The sequence below is a fragment of the Scyliorhinus torazame genome, chromosome 8 (genome assembly GCF_047496885.1).
Source record: "Scyliorhinus torazame isolate Kashiwa2021f chromosome 8, sScyTor2.1, whole genome shotgun sequence".
Classification (NCBI taxonomy): domain Eukaryota; kingdom Metazoa; phylum Chordata; class Chondrichthyes; order Carcharhiniformes; family Scyliorhinidae; genus Scyliorhinus; species Scyliorhinus torazame.
Window position 1 is genome coordinate 274,008,236 of NC_092714.1, and position 24,688 is coordinate 274,032,923.

General features: G+C 52.5%; 1 protein-coding gene across 5 annotated transcripts in view; it reads right to left on the reverse strand.

Annotated features, from left to right (window-relative positions):
• Nucleotides 1–24,688, reverse strand: part of LOC140428660 (DENN domain-containing protein 3-like) — a 294,281-nt gene that overhangs the window by 238,813 nt on the left and 30,780 nt on the right. The window contains exon 1 of one of the 5 annotated variants that reach the window (XM_072515346.1): nt 12,724–12,871. The exons of the other annotated variants lie outside the window; for them this stretch is intronic. The gene's annotated coding sequence lies outside the window, so the exon portion shown is untranslated. Of the gene's footprint in view, nt 1–12,723; nt 12,872–24,688 lie in introns of those variants that run through there. 5 annotated transcript variants of the gene reach the window in all.

The following is a 24,688-nucleotide window of genomic DNA, read 5'->3' on the forward strand; positions in this document are numbered from 1 at the left end:
ACCAGTGGCAAGTCAGCAGAAGCAGTGAATCAGCTTCTAATTCACATCCCACATCAAACGCCCAAATTAGGACCTGGAGTTAAAATCCTACGGGCCCACCTGGGCCTGGTGCTGAGGAGAATGGGTCGATACTCACGAGAGCTTAGAAGAATGAGAGACGGGAGTTTCTTTAATTAATTTTTTTACAGGATGAGAGCTTCGCTGGCTAGACCAGCATTTGTTGACCATCTCTAATTGCCCTTGAGAAGGTGGTGGTGAGCTGCATTCTTGAACCCCTGCTGTCCACCTGGTGTACGTACACCCACAGCGCTGTTAGTGAGGCAGTTTCAGGAATTTGGCCGAGTGACAGTGAAGGAACGGCCGACATGTTTCCAAGTCAGGATGGTGAGGGACTCCGAAGGCCACTAGTTGGTGATGGTGTAACCATGAATCTGCTGCCCTTATCCTTCTAGGTGGTAGAGATCGCAGGTTTGTAAAGGACTGTTGAAGGATCTTTGGTGAATTACTGCAGTGCATCTTGTAGATGGTACACACAGTTGCCACCGTGTATCAGTGATGGAGGAAGTGAATATTTAAGGTGGCGGGTGTGATATAAAAGGTTAATTGATGGGATATGTTTTTTTTTAAATAAACATTTTATTGAGGTATTTTTGGTATAACAACAACACAATAAACAATGTACATGAAACTATAAACATAGTGCAAAAGCCGTCTCCCTCCCTTACAGGTCCCACCTTTATTAACCCCCTACTCAAAGCTAAACTAACCCCCCGCCCCCCTTCTGCTGACGACTAATTTTCCGCAAAGAAGTCGACGAACGGTTGCCACCACCGGGCGAACCCTAACATTGTCCCGCTCATGGTCAATTTTCTCCAGACAGAGAAAGCTAGCCATGTCCGATAGCCAGGTCTCCGACTTCGGGGGCTTTGAGTCCCTCCAAGCTAATAGTATCCGTCTCCGGGCTACCAGGGAGGCAAAGGCTAGAACGTCTGCCTCTTTCTCCTCCTGGGTTCCCGGGTCTTCCGACACCCCGAAAATCGCCACCTCTGGACTCAGTGCCACCCTTGTTTTTAACACCGTGGACATGACATCTGCAAACCCTTGCCAGAATCCCCTAAGTTTTGGACAAGTCCAGAACATGTGGACATGGTTCGCTGGCCCTCTCGCACACTTTGCACACCTGTCTTCCACCCAAAAGAATCTGCACATCCGGGCCACTGTCATGTGAGCCCGGTGAACGCCTTGAACTGTATCAGGCTGAGCCTGGCACATGTTGTGGACGCGTTAACTCTACTCAAAGCGTCCGCCCATAGACCATCCTCTATCACTCCTCCCAGCTCCTCCTCCCACTTTCGCTTCAGCTCCTCAGTCTGCGTCTCCTCTGACCCCATAAGTTCCTTGTAAATGTCAGAGACGCTCCCTTCTCCTACCCACCCTCTGGAAACTACCCTGAGCTGAACCCCCCTTCGCGGTAGGAGCGGGAAGGTTGAAACCTGTCTACATAGGAAGTCCCGCACCTGAAGTCCCCTCGCCAATCCAAACTTCTCCTCCAGCGCCCTCAAACTCGGAAATCTTCCCTCTATAAACATATCCTCCATCCTCTCAATCCCTGCTCTCCGCCATCTCCGGAACCCCCCATCCATACTTCCCGGGGCAAACCGGGGATTATTACAGATTGGAGACCAAATCGATGCTCCATCTGCTCCCACATGCCTCCTCTCAGAGCCATTGCCAGCGGCTCAATGGCCAGCGCGAACAACAGTGGGGAGAGGGGGCATCCCAGTCTCGTCCCCCGGTGCAGTCTAAAGTAGTCCGATGTTGTCCTATTCGTCCGTACGTTCGCAACAGGAGCCTGATACAGCAACCTGACCCAGTCAATACAGCCCCGCCCAAATCCGAACCGTGCCAGTACCTCCCACAGATATTCCCATTCTACTCGATCAAAGACCTTCTGTGCGTCCATTGCGACCACTACCTCCACCTCCCTACCTTTCGGGGGCATCGTGATCACGTTTAATACCCTTCTTATATTGGCCACCAACTGCCTACCCTTAACAAACACCGTCTGGTCCTCCCCAATAATGTCCGGAACACAATCCTCAATTCTGGAGGACAGAATTTTGGCCAGCAGTTTGGCGTCCACATTCAACAGGGATATCGGCCTGTAGGACCCACACAGCTCCGGGTTCTTGACCCACTTAAGCATCAGCGAAATTGTGGCCTGTGACATCGTCGGGGGCAGCACCCCTCTCTCCCTTGCCTCATTGAATGTCCTCATCAACAACAGTCCCAATATCCCAGAGAGATTTTTATAGAACTCCACTGGGTACCCGTACGGCCCCGGGGCTTTACCCGACTGCATGGCCTTCAGACCCTCCGCTATCTCTTCCAACCCGATCGGGGCCCCCAGCCCTTCTACCAGCTCCCCATCCACCTTCGGGAAAGTCAGCCCCTCCTAAGAAGTGCCTCATCCCCTCTGGCCCCGTTGGGGGTTACGACCCATATAGCCAACTTTCAAAATCCTTAAAAGCCTTATTCACCCCTGCTGAATCTCCAACCAGGCTCCCATCTCCGTCATTTACTTTCCCCATCTCCCTGGCTGCCTCCCTCTTTCTAAGCTGCTGCGCAAGCATTCTGCTGGCCATCTCCCCATGCTCATAGATCGCCCCCCTCGCCTTTCTCAGCTGCTTTACCGCCCTCCCTGTGGTTAACAAGTCAAACTCCGCCTGCAGCCTCTGCCGTTCCCTTAAAAGCCCAGCCTCTGGGGTCTCCGCATACCTATCGATCTGCAGTATCTCCTTTACCAGTCAGTCCGTCTCTGCCCTGTCCACCTTCTCCCTGTGGGCTCATATCGAGATCAGCTCCCCTCTGACCACCGCCTTCAGTGCTTCCCAGACCACCGCTGCCAAAATTTCCCCGTGTTGTTGACTTCCAGGTAGTTCTGAATAAGATTCCTCAGCTGCCCGCACACCTCTTCGTCAGCTAGAAGTCCCACATCTAACCTCCATTACGGGCGCTGGTTACTGTCTTTACCAACCTGCAGATCAACCCAGTGCGGAGCATGGTCTGAGATTGTGATCGCCGAGTACCCCGTATCCACCACCCCGGTCAGCCAAGGCCTGCTCAAAATGAAGAAATCGATCCGGGAGTACACTTTATACACGTGTGAGTAGAAGGAGAACTCCTTCACCCTCGGCTGCCCAAATCTCCATGGATCCATCCCCCCATCTGCCCCACGAACCCTTTTAGTTCCTTTGCCATTGCTGGCACCCTGCCCGTTTTCGAGCTTGACCGTTCCAAGCCAGGGTCAATGACTGTGTTGATGTCCCCTCCCATGGCCAACCTGTGCGAATCCAGGTCCGGTATCTTCCCCAGCATCCTCTTTATAAACTCCACACCATCCCAATTTGGTGCATACACATTTACTAATACCACCTGCACCCCCTACAGTTTCCCACTGACTATAATGTACCGACCGCCCACATCCAAAACTATTCTACTCGCCTCAAACACCACCCGCCTATTGATCAGGATCGCGACCCCTCTAGTCTTTGAATCCAGTCCCAAGAATAAAGACCTGACTGACCTAGCCTTTCCTTAATCTAATCTGGTCAGCTACTCTAAGGTGCGTTTCCTGCAACATTACCACGTCCGCCTTCAGTCCCCTCAGATGCGCAAACACGCGTGCCCTCTTGACCGGCCCATTTAGCCCTCGTACATTGCAGGTGATCAGCCTAGTTGGGGGGCTCATTGCCGACCCCCCCCCCTTTGCCGATCAGCCATCCCCTTTTTTGGGCCAGTCTCCAGCCCGTAATCCGCGGCTCCACCGGCCCGCCCCCAGGCAGCCACCGCTCCCGACCTCCTCTCTGTCCCTTAGCAAAAGTCCCTCCCTCGTCAGCAGAACATTTTCCTCCCCCCCCCCCCCCCCCCCCCCCAGTAACAACACAATATAAATCGACCCCTTTGATAAAGCTAACATCTGCTCACCCCCCACTATGCTTCTGTGAGCTAGCCCGCCCAGCTAGCTTGGTGGCCCCCACCCCTGGTGCCAGGAAGTCTCCCACCTACTGTTCCCTCCCCACCCCGCTCACATACATATTCCAATAACAAACAATCCCAACACACTTGCCCAACAGAAAAAACAGGAAGAGAAAAAAAAACGCTAACAAAGATCAAGAGATCCAAAATCTAAACAAGCATACCTCCATCCCCCAACAGTGCAAATGTAAACCTGAACTCACTCAGCTCTGCCACTGGCCCCAAATCAATACACAAGGCATTACAGACAGCTTCCACAAAACGGAAAACAAGAAACTTTTTTTTAAAAAAACATGAACATTGCAGCAAAGTTCAAAAGTTCCCAGTCCACCACCTGTCCTTTCCTTTTCGCAAAGTCCAGCACGTCCTCAGGCGACTCGAAATAAAAGTGCTGTACCTCGTACATGACCCAGAGACGGGCTGGGTACAACAGTCCGAACTTCACCTTTTTCTTAAAAAAGGGTGGACCTGATCTGATTGAACCCCGCTCTTCTCCTGGCCACCTCCGCACTCAGGTCTTGGTCGATCCGCAGGATACTGTTGTCCTATTTACAGCTCCGTGTCTGCTTGGCCCACTGTAAAATGCGCTCCTCATCCAAGTACCTATGGAATCTCACAAACATTGCCCTCGGGGGGGGTCTCCCATTCGCGGCTTCCTTGCGCGTGCTCTGTGAGCTCTGTCCTCCTCCAAGGGTCGGGAGAATGCTCCATCCCCCAGCAGTTTCTCAAACATATCTGTGATGTATGCCCCAGCGTCCACTCCTTTGGGCCCCTCCGGGAGCCCAACGATTCTCAAGTCCTGCCGGCGGGACCTATTCTCTAGGTCCTCCACCTTCTCCAGGAGCTTTTAATTGATGGGATATGTTAATATATGATGTAAATGATGATGTACTACTGACATCAGTTATATATTCGGCTCTCTCACTCTCTCTTGCCGAGGAACAATGTGCCTATTCTGTACCTTGTTCAGGTGCAGCCTTAATAAACAAGGGTTAAGCAGATACCCGAGTGTGTCTACAGTCTGTCTGTGTACCAAATCCCATGCTGAGAGTCCAAGGTGGATGGACTCATCTCAGAACATGCTGACTCTGGCAAGGCACGCAGAATATGCAGTGGTTGCAATCGAGGGGGGGTTGATGTCAAGGAGGATGTCCCGGAGGTGAACAGCCAGCCTCGCTCTTTGCCGAGGAGGCCTCCAAGATCATCTTCTGTTCCAGCATCCGTTCAGTGGAGCTGGATGAGACGTGCTTGTGCTTCCTCGTCCCAAAGGTGCACAGAAAGAGCCCAGTGATCAGCAGCTTGAAGTGAGAGGGTGGCTCACTACATTCACTGCAGTCTGACATTTTGATGATCAGCAAATCCTTTAATGCCGGACTGTGTAACATGAAGCTCACAGAAAGCGTGGCCCCCCCAGTCCTTCCTGTCCTCTATCATGGAGGTCATAAACGGCAGTGAGCGTAAGAGTCTGGACGTAGCACTGTATCTGGACGAGTTGACTAAGACACTCGAGTCCTTTGAGAAGAGTAAAACTCCCGGAAGCGATGGTTTACCAGCTGAGATGGATTTCTCTGTGGGAACTGTATCAGCCCTGGCCTGCTGGAGGTATACCAGAGTCTGCTTCTGGCCTGGAGCATGTCAGAATCCACCAGGAAAGGCATCATCACCCTCATCTACAAGCAGAAGGGGGAAAGGGAGGGAATTATCAATTGGTGCCCCATTTCACTGTTGAATGTGGAGGGCTCTGGAGCGGGTGGTCCACACTGACCACTGTACCCGGCAGGAAGATTCTGATAGCCTCGCGCTACTCATGGATACGATCGCCCACGTGCGGGACAGGAGGGCGGACACCTGCCTCATCAGCATGGACCAGGAGAAGGCGTTTGATAGAATATCGCACACCTACATGACGGATGTGCTCTCCAAAATGGCGGTTGGGAAGGGAATCCACAATTTGATCCAAGTGCTCTACACAAACATCAGTCATGTAGCCTCAATCAATGGGTGGGAATCAGAGAGCTTTCCTGGAGTCAGGCAGGGCCGCCCCCCCTCTCCCTTTGCTGAGTCCATCGGGAAGGATTCGGGCAGAAGAGGAGTGACAATCCCGGGCAGTGAGGGCTCTCAGATCAAAGTCTAAGAGCAAGGCCATGTTCTTTTGAAACTGGGCTGTCCGATCCCTTGTCCCTTTCGCCGTCAAGTCTGATGGCCTGAAAGTGCTGGGGATACGGTTCTGAGAGACAAGGGCGGGTTTTACAAACTGGCAGGAGTGGGTCGGGATAATGGACCAAAAGTGGGTATGTGGGAGGGACGCTCACACCCCATTGCAGGTAAGAGCCTGATCATCAGGAGTGGGGCACTGTCGGTGTTGCTGTTGTGCTGCCGATCTGGCCCATTCCTTAGTCCAGCACCGTGGCGATTATCCAAGTAATTTCTGCTTCATGTGGTGTTGAAAATGGACCACGTTCGCAGGGATGTGATGTACAAACCTCTAGATGAAGGCAGGAAAAATGTGCCCAACATCACCCTAATCCTGATGGTCTCCTCTGTGTGCGGTTGCAACAAGCTGTGTGTAGATCCTCGGTACGTAAACACCAAGTGTCACTCGGTGCTGAGGCTCTACCTGTCCTCAGTGTTGTGAAGGATGGGTCTGTCTGTCCCCAATGTTGTGAATGATGGGTCTGACTGTCCCCAGTGTTGTGAAGGATGGGTCTGACTGTCCCCAGTGTTGTGGAGGATGGGTCTGACTGTCCCCAGTGTTGTGAAGGATGGGTCTGACTGTCCCCAGTGTTGTGGAGGATGGGTTTGACTGTCCCCAGTGTTGTGGAGGATGGGTCTGACTGTCCCCAGTGTTGTGGAGGATGGGTCTGACTGTCCCCAGTGTTGTGAAGGATGGGTCTGACTGTCCCCGGTGTTGTGGAGTCTGGGTCTGACTGTCCCCAGTGTTGTGGAGGATGGGTCTGACTGTCCCCAGTGTTGTGGAGGATGGGTCTGACTGTCCCCAGTGTTGTGGAGGATGGGTCTGACTGTCCCCAGTGTTGTGGAGGATGGGTCTGACTGTCCCCAGTGTTGTGAAGGATGGGTCTGACTGTCCCCAGTGTTGTGGAGGATGGGTCTGACTGTCCCCAGTGTTGTGGAGGATGGGTCTGACTGTCCCCAGTGTTGTGGAGGATGGGTCTGACTGTCCCCAGTGTTATGGAGGACGGGTCTGACTGTCCCCAGTGTTGTGAAGGATGGGTCTGACTGTCCCCAGTGTTGTGGAGGATGGGTCTGACTGTCCCCAGTGTTGTGAAGGATGGGTCTGACTGTCCCCAGTGTTGTGAAGGATGGGTCTGACTGTCCCCAGTGTTGTGAAGGATGGGTCTGACTGTCCCCAGTGTTGTGGAGGATGGGTCTGACTGTCCCCAGTGTTGTGAAGGATGGGTCTGACTGTCCCCAGTGTTGTGAAGGATGGGTCTGACTGTCCCCAGTGTTGTGAAGGATGGGTCTGACTGTCCCCAGTGTTGTGGAGGATGGGTCTGACTGTCCCCAGTGTTGTGGAGGATGGGTCTGACTGTCCCCAGTGTTGTGGAGGATGGGTCTGACTGTCCCCAGTGTTGTGAAGGATGGGTCTGACTGTCCCCAGTGTTGTGAAGGATGGGTCTGACTGTCCCCAGTGTTGTGGAGGATGGGTCATACTGTCCCTAGTGTTGTGAAGGATGGGTCTGACTGTCCGCAGTGTTGTGAAGGATGGGTCTGACTGTCCCCAGTGTTGTGAAGGATGGGTCTGACTGTCCGCAGTGTTGTGGAGGATGGGTCTGACTGTCCCCAGTGTTGTGAAGGATGGGTCTGACTGTCCCCAGTGTTGTGAAGGATGGGTCTGACTGTCCCCAGTGTTGTGGACAATGGGTCTGACTGTCCCCAGTGTTGTGGAGGATGGGTCTGACTGTCCCCAGTGTTGTGGAGGATGGGTCTGGTCATTCGCAGTGTGTGGAGGATGGGTCTGACTGTCCCCAGTGTTGTGGAGGATGGGTCTGGTCATTCACAGTGTTGTGGAGGATGGGTCTCGCCTCATTGCCGCGGACCGCTCCACATAGTTGGACCGTGCCGTACCACCTGTCCCGCCTGGAAATGTTCATGCTGAGAAACAGCTTTGACCACAAGTTCATTGAGGAGCTGAATGGCCGGCATGAACTCAATGGGCCAAAGGGCCTCTTTGCGTCTTTTACAGTCTTTGCTGTAGAAGCTTTTTGACTCTATCAGAAAATGGTCGGCAATGGCTGAGGATCTCTGAGAAAAAGACACGGATGGTTCCCTGAGCAGACTGTAGGTCACTTGGCAAAATGCCTCATCACCAGAACTTCCAGAACAAGCAGCAAGACGTAGTGGTGGTGAGACGCCCTCCCCGACAGATCTTCCCTCCATGCCGGGAGCTTCACCCCATCCACATGTTGACCTCGAGGAGGCTGTGATGGGGAGGAGACTGTTGTCCACCTCCTTGTGGAATGTGTCTTTGCAAAGAAAGTCTGGAGAGAGATGGGCTGGTTCATCCCGAGCAGCCCCGTAACGCAGGACTTTGCTCCAAGGGCTGTTCCCAGGAACACACACCGCGACAAACACCAGCTGCTGGAGGACCATCAGCTCGGTGAAAGACGTTCTTTGGTCTGTCTGAAACCTGTTGGTCTTCCAGCGCCAAGAGTTGTCCTCGACCGGGTATTGCAGGCTGGCACATTTTAAAGTCCAGAGGGACAAAGGGTGAGTGTTCACGATGGCAGGCAGAGGGGCAAGCAGATGGACGAAGAAAGTGGACAGTGGAAGGCAGATCGAGGGGAGAGATGCTGGGCCCTGACAAGGCTGCATGAAAAGCTTACTGACAAGGGGGTCAAAGGGATGGCACATTGCTTACTGGAGACTCCAGGCAGGGTGGTGTTGGTAGCTTCAAAATCAATAGCTTTAGTGTGACGAGGATTTCGTGCACGCAATCAATACGTTATTCAGCATTTGTGCTAAACTGACAAAAGCAATTTTAAAAATCTAAAGCTGCATTATTGAAAACCTGCCAGATTAGTTTAATAGACATAACGGTGACCAATTAAAAAATAAGTAATGTGTTAATGGATATGTTAGGAAGGCTGGTATTGTAATGTAATCAATCTGAAACACAAAAAATGTACACTGTTGATAATTATTAAGATGTGCCCTTCCCAGACGGACAGGACACAAACCATGGCTGAAGGGGTAAATTCTAGGTTATTGGTCGACACTCAGACTAACTCAGACTTAACTTAAAAGCAAATGGACGTATTAGTGAGAGGCAGCACGGTTTTGTGAAGGGGAGGTCGTGTCTCACTAACTTGATAGAGTTTTTCGAGGAGGTCACTAAGATGATTGATGCAGGTAGGGCAGTGGATGTTGTCTATATGGACTTCAGTAAGGCCTTTGACAAGGTCCCTCATGGTAGACTATTACAAAAGGTGAAGTCACACGGGATCAGGGGTGAGCTGGCAAGGTGGATACAGAACTGGCTAGGCCATAGAAGGCAGAGAGTAGCAATGGAGGGATGCTTTTCTAATTGGAGGGCTGTGACCAGTGGTGTTCCACAGGGATCAGTGCTGGGACCTTTGCTCTTTGTAGTATATATAAATGATTTGGAGGAAAATGTAACTGGTCTGATTAGTAAGTTTGCAGACGACACAAAGGTTGGTGGAATTGCGGATAGCGATGAGGACTGTCGGAGGATACAGCAGGATTTAGATTGTCTGGAGACTTGGGCGGAGAGATGGCAGATGGAGTTTAATCCGGACAAATGTGAGGTAATGCATTTTGGAAGGTCTAATGCAGGTAGGGAATATACAGTGAATGGTAGAACCCTCAAGAGTATTGAAAGTCAAAGAGATCTAGGAGTACAGGTCCACAGGTCATTGAAAGGGGCAACACAGGTGGAGAAGGTAGTCAAGAAGGCATACGGCATGCTTGCCTTCATTGGCCGGGGCATTGAGTATAAGAATTGGCAAGTCATGTTGCAGCTGTATAGAACCTTAGTTAGGCCACACTTGGAGTATAGTGTTCAATTCTGGTCGCCACACTACCAGAAGGATGTGGAGGCTTTAGAGAGGGTGCAGAAGAGATTTACCAGAATGTTGCCTGGTATGGAGGGCTTTAGCTATGAGGAGCGGTTGAATAAACTCGGTTTGTTCTCACTGGAACGAAGGAGGTTGAGGGGAGACCTGATAGAGGTATACAAAATTATGAGGGGCATAGACAGAGTGGATAGTCAGAGGCTTTTCCCCAGGGTAGAGGGGTCAATTACTAGGGGGCACAGGTTTAAGGTGAGAGGGGCAAGGTTTAGAGTAGATGTACGAGGCACTTTTTTTACGCAGAGGGTAGTGGGTGCCTGGAACTCGCTACCGGAGGAGGTGGTGGAAGCAGGACGATAGGGACATTTAAGGGGCATCTTGACAAATATATGAATAGGATGGGAATAGAAGGATACGGACCCAGGAAGTGTAGAAGATTGTAGTTTAGTCGGGCAGCATGGTCGGCACGGGCTTGGAGGGCCGAAGGGCCTGTTCCTGTGCTGTACATTTCTTTGTTCTTTGTTCACCAGCCCTCTTGACCTCTATTGCCCCTATTCTGTCGAGTCTGATATTCTTTGTTGTTCTTTGTTGTTAATAAGAAGCAATGTCTTAAAGTTGAGACAATGTGAGTAATTAGCTAAAAAAAACACAATAGGCTCTTATTTCATTAGTGATAGGTTATAGACCAATTGACTATTTTCGAACAATTGACTTCAACATTTTGAAGGTTTAAAGAAAGCGGCTTCGAAAAGCCATGTTGGTAGAGAAAGATCAAACTTTGCTTATGTAATAAGTCCCTTCACCAGAATCCCTTTTATTAACAAAACCAACAGCAGTACGGCCATGTGCATTCAGCTTGCTGTCTACACTGGGCGTGCATTTAGCTTGCTGTCTACACTGGGAGTGCAGAGGTTCTGACACTCCCTGTGATATACAAAGAAGAGGTTCCCTGATTGGCCCACTAATCAGGGAACTCATATTCCAATTGGCCAATCTCAAAGGCCTGGTCTAAATCGTAACAGATTGATAGCTTCTGGACCACCTAAACCAGAATTAAATGCTTTCCAATCACCTCCCTTCAAGCTTGAGTGATTTTGAAGTGGTCAGCTGGAAATTGGCAGCACTTAATTCTGTTTCAAGTGGTCCAGGAGCTGTCAATCAAGGCAAGATGTTTATGAACACTGGGTGGGATTCTCCGTCCCACCGTACCCGCCGGCAGCGGAATTCTCCGTCCCGGCAGCCGGCCAATGGGGTTTCCCATTGTGGGCACCCCCACGCCGTCGGGAAATCTGCGGCATGAGTGCACTGCCGGCGAAGCGGATGATCCCGCCGATGGAAAACCCAGCCCATTGCCTTTAGAGCACTTCAGAGTTATTCAGCCATGAAGGGAGATGAATGGTGCAATGCTGAAAGCTTGGGTGTGGGTGGAAGCTGTCAATCACAGCCTAGTAAAACGAACATCAAAGATAAATGAATGACTGGTTTGCAGAAGATTGAGGGGGTTGAAACCAAGTTGACTGATTTTCTCTTTCCAGGAATTGACAGCAGTCATATTGCCCAGGTGAGTGTTAAAGCAGTGATTCTTTTAACTGCCTCTGTCTGGACTGCTCTCTAGATTCAAGACAGGGGTCTCAATTCTGAGGGATCTGTGGGGGGTGGGAGTCTCCTGATTTAGGTGTCTCTGCGGGGGGGCTTCTTTATTCAGGGGGTCTGTGCGGGGTCTCTGTGTGGGGTCTCCTAATTTAGAATCATAGAATTTGCATAGAATTTACAGTGCAGAAGGAGGCCATTCGGCCCATCAACCCTACACCGACGCTTGGAAAGAGCACTGACCTAAGCCCAAATCTCCACCCTATTCCTGTAACCCAGTAACCCCACCCAACCTCCTTGGACACCAAGGGCAATTTATCACGGCCAATCCACCTAACCTACACATCTTTGGACTGTGGGAGGAAACCGGAGCACCCGGAAGAAACCCACGCACACACGGGGAGAACATGCAGACTCCGCACAGAGTGACCCAAGCCGGGAATCGAACCTGGGACCCTGGACCCTGGTGCTAACCACTGTGCTACCATGCCCCCTCCCCCCACCCATGAGGGGGTGTCTGGTGGGGGAGGGTGGGCAGCTCGTGCCTTGTGAGGAGGGAGGGTGACCCTCGGATGGACTTTGGGGGCAACTCCCTTTTACCCCCTGTCAGGGCCATGCTTGCCAAGACCAGTACTCCTCTAGGCCGAGAATCAGGCAGGCCCGGAGAATATGGTGCCCGGCCCACTTTAGCATTACTGCCTGGCTCTTTGTACTCAACGTATCCTCTATTTATAAAGGCCGAGCTTCATATGTGCCGATTTTCAACAGCTTTCTCATGCCCCCTTCAAAAATTTGGCAATCTCTAATTCCTTGTAGGCCTGGGCTCAGGTACTGTGGTTAAGTCACATCTGACTCTGCGCACACTTCATCGGGACAGGAGAAGCCCATTCAGCCTCTCAAACCTTTCCTGCCAGTCAGTGAGGTTATGGCTGAGTTATGACCTAACTCCATATCAGACAAAAGGAAACTCGACCTGAGGTTCTCCTCGGAGAACTCATCAAATCAAAACAAAACAGGTTGGAAATCCATTTGGCTGTGTGATTACCTGTGGCAGTGTTGGGGGTTTAACCCGGGCCCCCTCTCACAGGCTGGCCATTTGGTGGGCTCTGATTTCCTTCTCACATCACCAATCTCTTTTCATAAACCTCCTGAGGCTACAGAGGGGGGAGGGGGTTGGGCCCTCCCCTCTCCTTCCTCAGTCAGTCAGCTGAGTAACTGCAAAGGAGTGTTGTCCTCATTTGAACGGAAGTGGATCTGATTTGTGATGTTCCGTTGCTATGGTTACAGTGACAGATCCAACACTGTGTCACTGTGAGGACTTAGAACCACTGCCCCCACCTTCTACTCTCCAAACCCCAATCCACCCAGCATGTTCCCACCCCTCCCCATCTCCTTTCCCTGGTTCAAACGTGGACTGTCACCCTCCACCCTCCTTCCCTCCACCCACCTCCCCTCATCCCCCTACTCATCTTCTCTCCCCAGTTTTCTCTTCATGGCTTCGCCAACATGGATCTAATCCTTGTCTTCCCCAGAATGAGACTCGTACCTAGAACCCTATCTTCACTTTGGAGGGGAGAATATTTGGGGGAAAATAATCGAGGCATTCAAAACAATGAGGGGTTTTGACAGAGTGGATTGGTTGAAATCTAACGGCCACTCCACGCCCGATTCGTGACGCGATGCGGCTGGTAAATCTCGCAAGAGGCCCCTCCTGGGATTTACCCCACGCGCCATGCCTCATAAGATCTAACGGGATCTCGTGTGATCTGGACCCCGCCCACAATAGGTATCCCGAATTTTCATAGAATGATAGAATTTACAGTGCAGAAGGAGGCCATTCGGCCCATCGAGTCTGCACCAGCCCTTGGAAAGAGCACCCTACCCAAGCCCACACCCCCACCCTATCCCCGTAACCCCACCTAACCATTTTAACACGAACGACAATTTATCATGGCCAATCCACCTAACCTGCACATCTTTGGACCGTGGGAGGAAACCGGAGCACCCGGAGGAAACCCACGCAGACATGGGGAGAACGTGCAGATTCCGCACAGACCGTGACCCAGCCGGGAATCGAACCTGTGACCCTGGAGCTGTGAAGCAACTGTGCTAACCACCATGCTACCGTGCTGCCCATATTGAAATGCTGTAGTAAGCACTTTGACGTACACTCGCGGGAGCTTCCCAAGCCACGGGATCTAACCCCGTGTCTCGGAGATCCCAGCCGTGTGCCGTTTAGCACTGGTCTCCACAAACAGAGACCAGATGTACCGGCACTGGGGGAGGGGGGTCCCTGGGTGGCTTGGCTCTGGGTAGGGTAGTACCCTGGGCACCCTGGCACCGCAAGTCTGGTACCTTGGCGGGGTGCCCAGGTGGCACCGCAAGGCCGTCAGGGGCACTGCCAGGGTACCAGGCTGCCGATACCTGGTGACATTTTGCCTGCACTGGGGATCGGGCCAGGGGTTGCCCTCCCCTTATTAGATGAGGTGTGGGGTTTGATGACCCCCTTACAGGTGAGTTGCAGTGTTAGGGGGGGGGGGGGGCTCCGGGGATACAGGGGTCACATTGGAAGGTGGTCTCGGGATCGGGGCACCACTTCCTTGCACTGGCAAGCGGAGTTCTGATGAGAGAACACTTTCCGAGAGCCATCACAGGCCCGATAGACCCAGTGATTCTACAAGACCTGTTTATCTGCTGGTGGTGGCGAAAGGCAGCAGGTCACCTGAACTGAGGTTAGAGTCACATGGCCTCATTCTCCGGTGAGCTTAAACAGAAACTGGCGTCTTTCTGACAGGGCCTAATGTTAAAATCCGCCCCAGTGCTGCCATCTGCACCCACCTCGAATATCATGGTTGATGAGCAAATTGGCCAGCCAGTCCATTCTACCTGCTTCACTATTCTGTTAGACTGTGTCCGAACTACACCTGAACTCTCTCCACCCACCCTGGCTCCAAACCCGAAACATCCTTGCCTGGCAAAAATCTATCTGTGTTAACATTTCAGGTCCAGTTTGTCTCTCCTGTTCCACACATTCTGTTTCTATTTCAGACTTCCAGCATCCCAAGTGTTTTGCTTTTATTAAAACTCTTATCGTTCTCCGTTTTGACATTTTCAATGGATCTGCATCCCCAGCAGCTTTTCACAGAGCGTGTTTCAAATTTCCACTGCCTTTCTGTGCGGAGGAACGCTTCCTGACGTGGCCCTTTGGCCCTTGGAGGGTCCGGCTCATAACGGAAGCTTCTGTCCCCTTGCCCTGGACTCCCCCCACCCCCCCCCTCCTCCACCAGAGGAAATGTTCCTCCAGAAACCCGCTCATCATCCCAAACACCTTGAGTAGCTCACCCCCTAATCTTCCAGTCTACAAGTCAAGTAAATGCAAGCTGTAATCATAATTTAACCCTTTAAGCCCAGGTATCATTCAGTCGATATCCTTGCATAGTGTATGGATCTTCGTCACAGAGAAAGGCAGGATTCTGGTGCAATTCAGGGCCTGTGCTGATCCAGCTAACGTCAGCTGGGGCAGCAGCAATGGGGCCACATCTAGCCTCAGCAGCTCTGGCTTAAGAAGCAGAAGAATCGGCAACACAACAACAACTAATTGTAGTCATTTAGCACCTTTAACGTAGCGAAACCCCCAAGAGGTGCTTCACAAGCGAGTCATCAAATGGCAGTTGACATCAACCCACACAAGGAGATATTAGAACTGATGACGGAAAGCTCGATCAAAGAGGTGCTTTTAAAGAGTGTCTTAGAAGAGGAGAGGATTAGGGAGGGAAGTACAAGGGCTGTCGTCATGTAAAATGGCTAACTCCCGATTAGAATGGCCAAACCCCGATTTAAAATGGCGAACGGAAGAGGCTGATGGGAAAATCAGCCAACAGGACTCAAACAGACAGCTGCAGGTAAAACAGTGTATTCGCCTCTGGGGGAAGCCAGACCGAATCGATACCTGCAGCCATCAACACAACAAAACACCAGCCATCTGCATAGTAAGTAGCAATCCCGGGAACAATATGCTACAAATTAGAAACACAAAGCCAACCCAGACTTTTCGGCGCCAGCAGGAGCTGACACAAAGAGAGGTGAATGACCCCCCAAAACCGCCCCTCGATCAAGGAATCGCTCCAGTATTGGAGAATATCGAACCAAGTGATTGGGACCAAGTCCAATCACTTGGAACCAGGTACAGGGTCCGCCCCGAAAAGCGGGAAGCCCCTGGGGACTATAAGAATAGAGTCCAAGGTCAAATCGCTCTCTTCCTCTCTCCATCCTCTCCGCACCCTTTGTGACCCTTCTGCTGACCCTCTGCAACAGCCACGAGAAATAGTAAGTCTTACTCCAACACTCGCTACGAGATAGGCACTCCTGACTATCGACCTGTACCAGCTTTGAATCCCGCAGGCTCAGAACCCATACGAAAGGCCATTTGTTTCCCTGATCTGGTGGACCATTTCCAAAGTAAAGTATTGGCCTGTTAGTTGTAGGAAGTAGCTTAGAAGTAGAATTAATGTATAAGTATTGATTGCTGTATATAATAAATGAGCGTTGATTTAACTCTTACTAAGCGGTGTGTTGGATTATTGATCATTACTCGGACTTGAACCACGTGGCGGTATCAGAAAAATACCCGGAGACTCAAGAGCAAAGGTGACAGAACAAGAGCAATTAAACTAAGGCTAAAACGAGCAACAGGGTGTCGGGTCCAAGCAGCTCCTGGCTCAGATACCAGTGGCGGAATGATTAAAATTGGGGTCATGCGAGTGGCCAGAATTGGAGATGCGCAGACATTTGAGGGGCTGCGCAGACTGACGGAGATTCCTGACTCCCATTGCTGGTGTGTGACTGAGATTGTAGCAGCAATCCGGTCCTGATTCCCAAATCACAAAACGCCCATTGAGATACGGGGAAGGTGCAGGAAACACTGACTCGACTGAATGGGTTTCAATATCAGGAGTGGTTGAACGGGTTGAGGCTCCATTCTTCAGAGCAGAGGAGGCTGAAGGGTGACCTGATGGGGGTCTTTACAATTCGAAAGGGTTTGAAGGGCAGATGGAGAGAAAATGTTTCCAATGGTGGGAGAGTCCACAACTAGGGGCCAAAAACTGAAGACAGTCACTAATTAATCCAACAGGGAATTCGGGAGATAGAGGGAGCAGCAAGAGGGTGGAACCAGGAGTGTGTGAGGTGAATATTATGGATTCATTGACATTAGATAAACACATGAGAGAGAATGGAACAGGACGATAAAGAGATAAAGCGGAGTTAAAGAGTGGGTAGAGCAGGCTTGTGTGGAATACACAGATTAGTATAGACAGATTAGGTTGAATGGCCTGTTTGTAAGCTGCCAATTATTTGTCATTCCATGTATCTGTAGAATCCATTGAAACCTTCCAGTGCAGAATGAGGCCATTTGGCCCATCGGGTCTGCACCAGCCCTCCGAAAGAGACCCCACCTAGGCCCACTCCCCCGCCCAATGCTCGCAACCATATAATGCCACCTCACCTGCACATCCTTGGACACTGAGGGGCAATTTTAGCATGGCCAATGACCTGACTCCCGTCATGTTGGAATGGACTGAAATGACGAGGGGTTGGATGGTGAGTGGAGGTGTTGGCCCTGCCCGGGGGGAGCCTGCCTCAGCCAGCCCTGGGAAATCACCACTGCATTGTGTGGCGGTCCCAGGTAATTAGTTGCTGAAGGTGGTGGCGTCGACCCCGCTGAGTAAGGATGTGCCACCACCACAGAACTGCCAGCCAATCAGACCTTCCTGTCCTAGTAGCAGCACCGGGAGCTTTGGGCACTGCTGGGGCTGCAGTCAGTCCCTGATAGGGGGGGGGGGGCATGGGGAGGGGGGGGGGGATGGACAGGGGAGGAGGATGGACAGGGGAGGGGGCTGGACTGGGGAGGGGGCTGGACTGGGGAGGGGGCTGGACAGGGGAGGGGTGTGGACAGGGGAGGGGGATGGACAGGGGAGGGGGATGGACAGGGGAGGGGGATGGACAGGGGAGGGGGATGGACAGGGGGGGGGTGGACAGGGGGGGGGGATGGACAGGGGGGGGGATGGACATGGGGGGGGGATGGACAGGGGGGGATGGACAGGGGGGGGGGGGATGGACAGAGGGGGGTGTACGGGGGGGGGGGGATGGACAGGGGAGGGGGCTGGACAGGGGAGGGGGCTGGACAGGGGAGGAGGGTGGACAGGGGAGGGGGTGGACTGGGGAGGGGGATGGAGCCAGAGAGGAAGGTCAACCTGGAGGGGGATGGGAGGGAATTGAAAGAGAAACCAAAAGATAATTAAACAACGACTTAGAAACATCTCAAATTCACACACTCGCGGAGGAGCTCAATCCAAATGCTGACTGCTCACAGCTCCTCACTTAACCCTTATCCTGCTGAGCTGTGTGCAGACAGCGTGCTACATGCAATGACTGAGAGCTTGACCCTTACCCTATTTGAGAGCAGACTGGAAACCTGCCTAGTGAGGACATTGAGCAGTGACGATACCGGTTTATGAAATGAATGTTGGAGTCTGACATGTGAAGCAGCTTCCTGCCTGCCCAAACATCCCGCCCCCCTACCCCTCTCCACAAACAGCCATGGAAACCGCTGTCTCCGGCATCGCTCCCTTCACTTCCTGATCATTGCGAGGCCAAATTTCCATAAAACATTCATCTGCAGCTCAGGGCGGTCGAGACAGTTTCCATTCCCAAAGCTTCAGGTAACATAATTCCTGCAGCAAGCCGAGTCCTGTCCCCGGGAACGGTCTCCGTGTATCACTTACAGCTGCACACGTCCCTGATCTCTGTCTGCAGCTGATAAATCCTCCTCCCTCTCTCTGTCCCCCACACCTCCTCCCAACATTTCTCTGCCCTCCTGAAAATGGTGACTCTGACTGGGAGGGGGGGGGGAGACAATATGTTGTTCAAAATTAAGTTCTTCACGTGTGAGCTTCGACAAGGGAGTGTGAGCAGACAGACTAAGCTGGGAGGCAGCACGACACCGTTCTGACCTGCGGGGGGGGGGGAATGGGGCGGGTTGTTGCGGGGGGGTTCAGCAGTTAGTGAGCCAGGGTTGGGAACGCTGGAGCTCAGGGAGGAATGTCAGCCTTGGAGGGAGTGCCGAGCAGGTTCACAAGAATGTAAGAAAGAAGAAATAACCTTTATTAGTGTCACAAGTATGCTAACATTAACAATGAAGAGGTCTGTTCCAGAAACACATATATAGACAAATTCAAAGATGCCAAACAATGCTAGGAATGCGAGCATGAGCAGGTGATTAAATCTTTACAGATCCAGAGATGGGGTAACCCCAGGTTAAAGAGGTGTGAATTGTATCAAGCCAGGACAGTTGGTAGAATTTCGCAGGCCAGATGGTGGGGGATGAATGTAATGTGACATGAATCCCAGGTCCCGGTTGAGGCCGCACTCATGTGTGCGGAACTTGGCTATAAGTTTCTGCTCGGCGATTCTGCGTTGTCGCGGGTCCTGAAGGCCGCCTTGGAGAACGCTTACCCGGAGATCAGAGGCTGAATGCCCTTGACTGCTGAAGTGTTCCCCGACTGGAAGGGAACATTCCTGCCTGGTGATTGTTGCGCGATGTCCGTTCATTCGCTGTCGCAGCGTCTGCATGGTCTCGCCAATGTACCACGCTTCGGGACATCCTTTCCTGCAGCGTATGAGGTAGACAACGTTGGCCGAGTCGCACGAGTATGTACCGCGTACCTGGTGGGTGGTGTTCTCACGTGTAATAGTGGTATCCATGTCGATGATCTGGCACGTCTTGCAGAGATTGCCATGACAGGGTTGTGTGGTGTCGTGGTCACTGTTCTGAAGACTGGGTAGTTTGCTGCAAACAATGGTTCGTTTGAGGTTGCGCGGTTGTTTGAAGGCAAGTAGTGGGGGTGTGGGGATGACCTTGGCAAGATGTTCATCGTCATCAATGACGTGTTGAAGGCTGTGAAGAAGATGACGTAGTTTCTCCGCTCCGGGGAAATACTGGACGACGAAGGGTATTCTGTCGGTTGTGTCCCATGTTTGTCTTCTGAGGAGGTCGGTCCGGTTTTTCGCTGTGGCGCGTTGGAACTGTCGATCGATGAGTCGAGTGCCATATCCCGTTCGTACGAGGGCATCTTTCAACGTCTGTAGATGTCTGTTACGCTCCTCCTCTTCTGAGCAGATCCTGTGTATACGGAGCGCTTGTCCATAGGGGATGGCTTCTTTAATGTGTTTAGGGTGGAAGCTGGAGAAGTGGAGCATCATGAGGTTATCCGTGGGTTTGCGGTAAAGCGAAGTGCTGAGGTGACCGTCCTTGATGGAGACGAGTGTGTCCAAGAATGCAACTGATTTTGGAGAGTAGTCCATGGTGAGTCTGATGGTTGGATGGAACTTATTAATGTCATCGCGTTTCAGTGATTCTTCGCCGTGGGTCCAAAGGAAAAAAATGTCATCGATGTATCTGGTGTATAACGTCGGTTGAAGGTCCTGTGCGGTGAGTAGGTCCTGTTCAAACTTGTGCATGAAGATGTTGGCGTATTGGGGTGCGAATTTGGTCCCCATGGCTGTTCCGTGCGTCTGGATGAAGAACTTGTTGTCGAAGGTGAAGACGTTGTGATCCAGAATGAAGTGGATGAGTTGCAGAATTGCGTCTGGAGATTGGCAGTTGTCGGTGTTGAGTACTGAGGCTGTTCCAGCAATGCCGTCGTCATGGGGGATGCTGGTGTAGAGTGCGGAGACGTCCATTGTGACGAGGAATGTTCCTGGTTCAACTGGTCCATGGGTGCTGAGTTTCTGTAGGAAGTCTGTCGTGTCGCGACAGAAGCTGGGCGTACCTTGTACGATGGGTTTCAAGATGCCCTCGATGTAGCCAGAGAGGTTCTCACACAAGGTCCCATTGCCTGAAACGATAGGGCGGCCTGGTGTGTTGGCCGTATGTATTTTTGGGAGGCAGTAGAGATCTCCAATGCGGGGAGTACGTGGGATGAGAGCACGTAGGGAGCTCTGAAGATCTGGATCCAAGGTCTTGATCAGTCTGTTAAGTTGGCGGATGTGTTCCTTGGTCGGATCTGCGGGTAACTGTCCGCCACATTCCGGCGCCTGTTCGGGTACACAGAGGGAGAATTCAGAATGTCCAATTCACCCAACAGCACGTCTTTCGGGGCTTGTGGGAGGAAACCAGAATACTGTTAGCCAACAGTAATCTACCAATCAGCTTTCACATTTTCAATTGTTTGAGCGTGCCAAATTTCCCCTCCCCTTTGAGAGAGGATCACCCCTAAACAGACTGGTTCTCATTTCAATGTTCTGGCGCCCCCCACCCCCCCTCCCCCCCCCCCCCCCTCCCCCTCCCTCCCCCCTCCACCTTGTTCCGGACTTGCCCCCTGTCCAGCAAAAATAGTTTCTCTTTATCGCCCCTATTGATTCCTTTCATCATTTTAAACATCTCAGTTAAATGACCCTTTAATCTGTCATAAAAGAATTGAAACCTTTCAGCCCAGGTATCATACACGGTAGCACAGTGGTTAGCACTGTTGCTTCACAGCGCCAGGGTCCCAGGTTCGAATCCCAGCTTGGCTCACTGCCTGTGCAGAGTCTGCACGTTCTTCCCGTGTCTGCGTGGGTTTCCTCCGGGTGCTCCGGTTTCCTCCCACAAGTCCCGAGAGACGTGTGTGGTATTATAGGTATTACGGTACCTGAGAGGCTGAAGTACCATTGGTAGAACCTATATGCTTGCCATTGGCTAGAGTGTTAAATAGCTCCGCCCTGCTAGGCGGGGTATAAGAACCCGTGCCGCCCCAGCAGCCCTCATTCTGTACCTGAGCTGCTGGGGGAAACATCTCGCTTATTAAAGCCGTCAGTTGGACTACAACCTCGTTTTAGTGGTCATTGATCGTGCATCAACATGTTGTTGGGTAATTTGGACATTCTGAATTCTCCCTCTGTGTACGCGAACAGGCACCGGAATGTGGCGACTAGGGGCTTTTCACAGTAACTTCATTGCAGTGTTAATGTAAGCCGCCTTGTGGCACTAATAAAGATTATAATGATAATTGGGGGTGAGGGTTTCGGCTATGGATCAGCGTGTCCAAGGCCGGGGGCATTCTGTGCAGGCGGGGCCGAGGCCCAGGACAGGGCTACCCTCTCACAGGCAGCCATGTGCCAGGGCCACCTGGACATTGCAGCGGCCTCCTGAGCCTGGCCCAGTCACAGCAGCCATGGCTCGGAACGTGGGCAGCATTGCCCAGGCGCTGACCAACGTGGCGCAGACACAGAGGGAGGTGACCCAGTCCCAGAGGGAGATGGCCCAGTCACTGGCTGATATGACACAGAACCAGAAGGTGGTGGCACAGTCGCAGCGTACGGAGATGGCCCACTCCCTGTGCTCCATGACCATGAGCGTTCAGACCCTGGCCATGATCAGAGCGGCCACCAGGACTGGCAGTGCCAGGTGGCCGGGAAGCCTCAGGGGATAGCTCCGCTCGCCTCCATGGAGTAGCCCAGTGGTCATCGGGCACCCCGAGGGAGGAGGAGTTGATGGGCCCGTGCCGGTGACTACCGCAGGGGAGGTGCCGGAACACCGCAGCACCTCGGACTCTCCCCCCACCGTCCCTGGCATACCTGGTGGGCAGCGGGCAGAGCAGGGCAGCACCACACCACCTGGAACACTTGAGCATTGGCCGGGCCCATCCCAGGACCGGTCGCCCCAGAAGTCGGCCGCCAACGGGGACCCAGGTCGCAGGGCGGGAATCACAGCAGGCCGTCCCCGCTCCTGCTGTACCATCTGGGGATCCACCAAGATAGAGCGTTAGGGCCCGTAAGACCAGAAAGTTAGACACCAGTTAAGTTGGCATGGGTGCAGGGCACAGTTTAGCTACAGGGGCTAGGGCACAAATCTGTATATATTTGTTCTCATTAAACACCTAGAACATAGAACATAGAACATTACAGCGCAGTACAGGCCCTTCGGCCCTCGATGTTGCGCCGACCTGTGAAACCACTCTAAAGCCCATCTACACTATTCCCTTATCGTCCATATGTCTATCCAATGACCATTGTAATGCCCTTAGTGTTGGCGAGTCCACTACTGTTGCAGGCAGGGCATTCCACGTCCTTACTACTCTCTGAGTAAAGAATCTACCTCTGACATCTGTCCTATATCTATCTCCCCTCAATTTAAAGCTATGTCCCCTCGTGCTAGACATCACCATCCGAGGAAAAAGGCTCTTACTGTCCACCCTATCCACTCCTCTGATCATCTTGTATGCCTCAATTAAGTCACCTCTTAACCTTCTTCTCTCTAATGAAAACAGCCTCAAGTCCCTCAGCCTTTCCTCATAAGATCTTCCCTCCATACCAGGCAACATTCTGGTAAATCTCCTCTGCACCCTCTCCAATGCTTCCACATCCTTCCTATAATGCACCGACCAGAATTGCACGCAATACTCCAAATGCGGCCGCACCACAACCTGTGAGGGGCGGGCTGGTCTAGGATGGCCAGAGACGGGTTGCGGGGTGGGGGGGAATTGACGGTTGTTGTTGGTAGCCTGGGTCTCCCCCACCTCGAGTAGCTCCAGCTTGTACAGCCGCAGGACATCCCCCAAGCCAGCGGCGACCAGCGGGAAGGCCACCATTGCTGGTTGAATTCAATATCCATTGTTTTCAGGGGGCGAAGGGCCGACATGTTGGCATGGGGCATTACCCTCCGTGCCCAACCAGGTCCAGCTGACTACATGGCGACCCCGGTTGGCACTGCGGGCTCTGCCCCTCATGTCCCTCCCCCACCATTCCTGCACCCCTGGCCCCGTTGGTGCCCGGCACCGTGGGGGCATCTGTCCCTGGCACTTGTCCCTGATACCAGGGGTACTGTCGGCTGGCACTGCCCTAGCCAGCAGTACATTCAGCAGCCTCCGCCCGGCGCCCCTGCAGGGGCTACAGTGGCCATTGTCCTGGGTCAGTCGCCTGATGCCCAGGTGCCAGCCAGGTGTGGGGGGGGGTTATGGCGGAGAATAGGGTGCGAGGGTAGGGGGGGCACCCATAAGGCCAGATGTCACTCTGCAGAACTAGGGACCAAGGTGGGAGGTCAGTGAGATGCGTGGCTGCGACAATGGCGGTCTGTGCCTGGGCACCGCCCCAGTCCTGTGGGGGGGGGGTCACCCCGGCCACTCAGCCTGTTCCCACATCACCCCTCCTCCCCTCCGGCCCTGGCTGCTCCCCCCCCCCCCCCCCACTCCGGCAGCCCACAGTCGCTCCTTTCTGTGTCCTACCTACTTTCCCTCCCTCAGCAGCCACCACGCCAGTGAACCGCGCCATCGGAAACGCAGCCCATCGGAGCCGGAGAATTGCGGAGGCCCCGGGGAATACCGGATCAGGCCCGCTAATGACATGCAAACACCGTTTACTGTACGTGCATTCCGGTGTGCATTGACGGCGCTGTCGAGGTGACGGAGAATTGTAATTTGCCGTCAAATCGGTGCCCGCTGCGATTTTGCCGTCGGAACCTATTCTCCGTCCAATCGCGTTTCCCAATATAGGCATCAGCCAACGGAGAAAGCTGCCCGATGTGTTCAATGCCATCTCCCCGCAGAGGGCACTAACTTTCACATGGTAACATCTTGTATTTTTCTGACCTGCTGTGTGTTTGGTGTTGTGGACGATGTTTCAGTCTAATTCTGTGTAATTGGTGGAATTCTGCAACACCTTGACCAACAGTGTGCCCGCTGTCTCTACATTGGGTCAAAACAAATGGGTTTCACGTCAAATGTTCAGGTCAAGGGCCCCAAAATCAATCAACTTGCACCTTCTCTCAGCAGAATGACATCCAGCGCGGCTAAATCAGAGAGGAAATCCCTGGAAATGGAACATCAAAACATCCCAAGGCAAAAGGTCAGCTGTTGTCAGGGAAATGCTGAATCAGACCCTCTATCTATATTTGCATTGAATTAGGTAGAATAATAGATCATTCAGCCCAACTCATCTGTGTTGTATTATATTCACCTCCCTTAAGAGTCTCATTT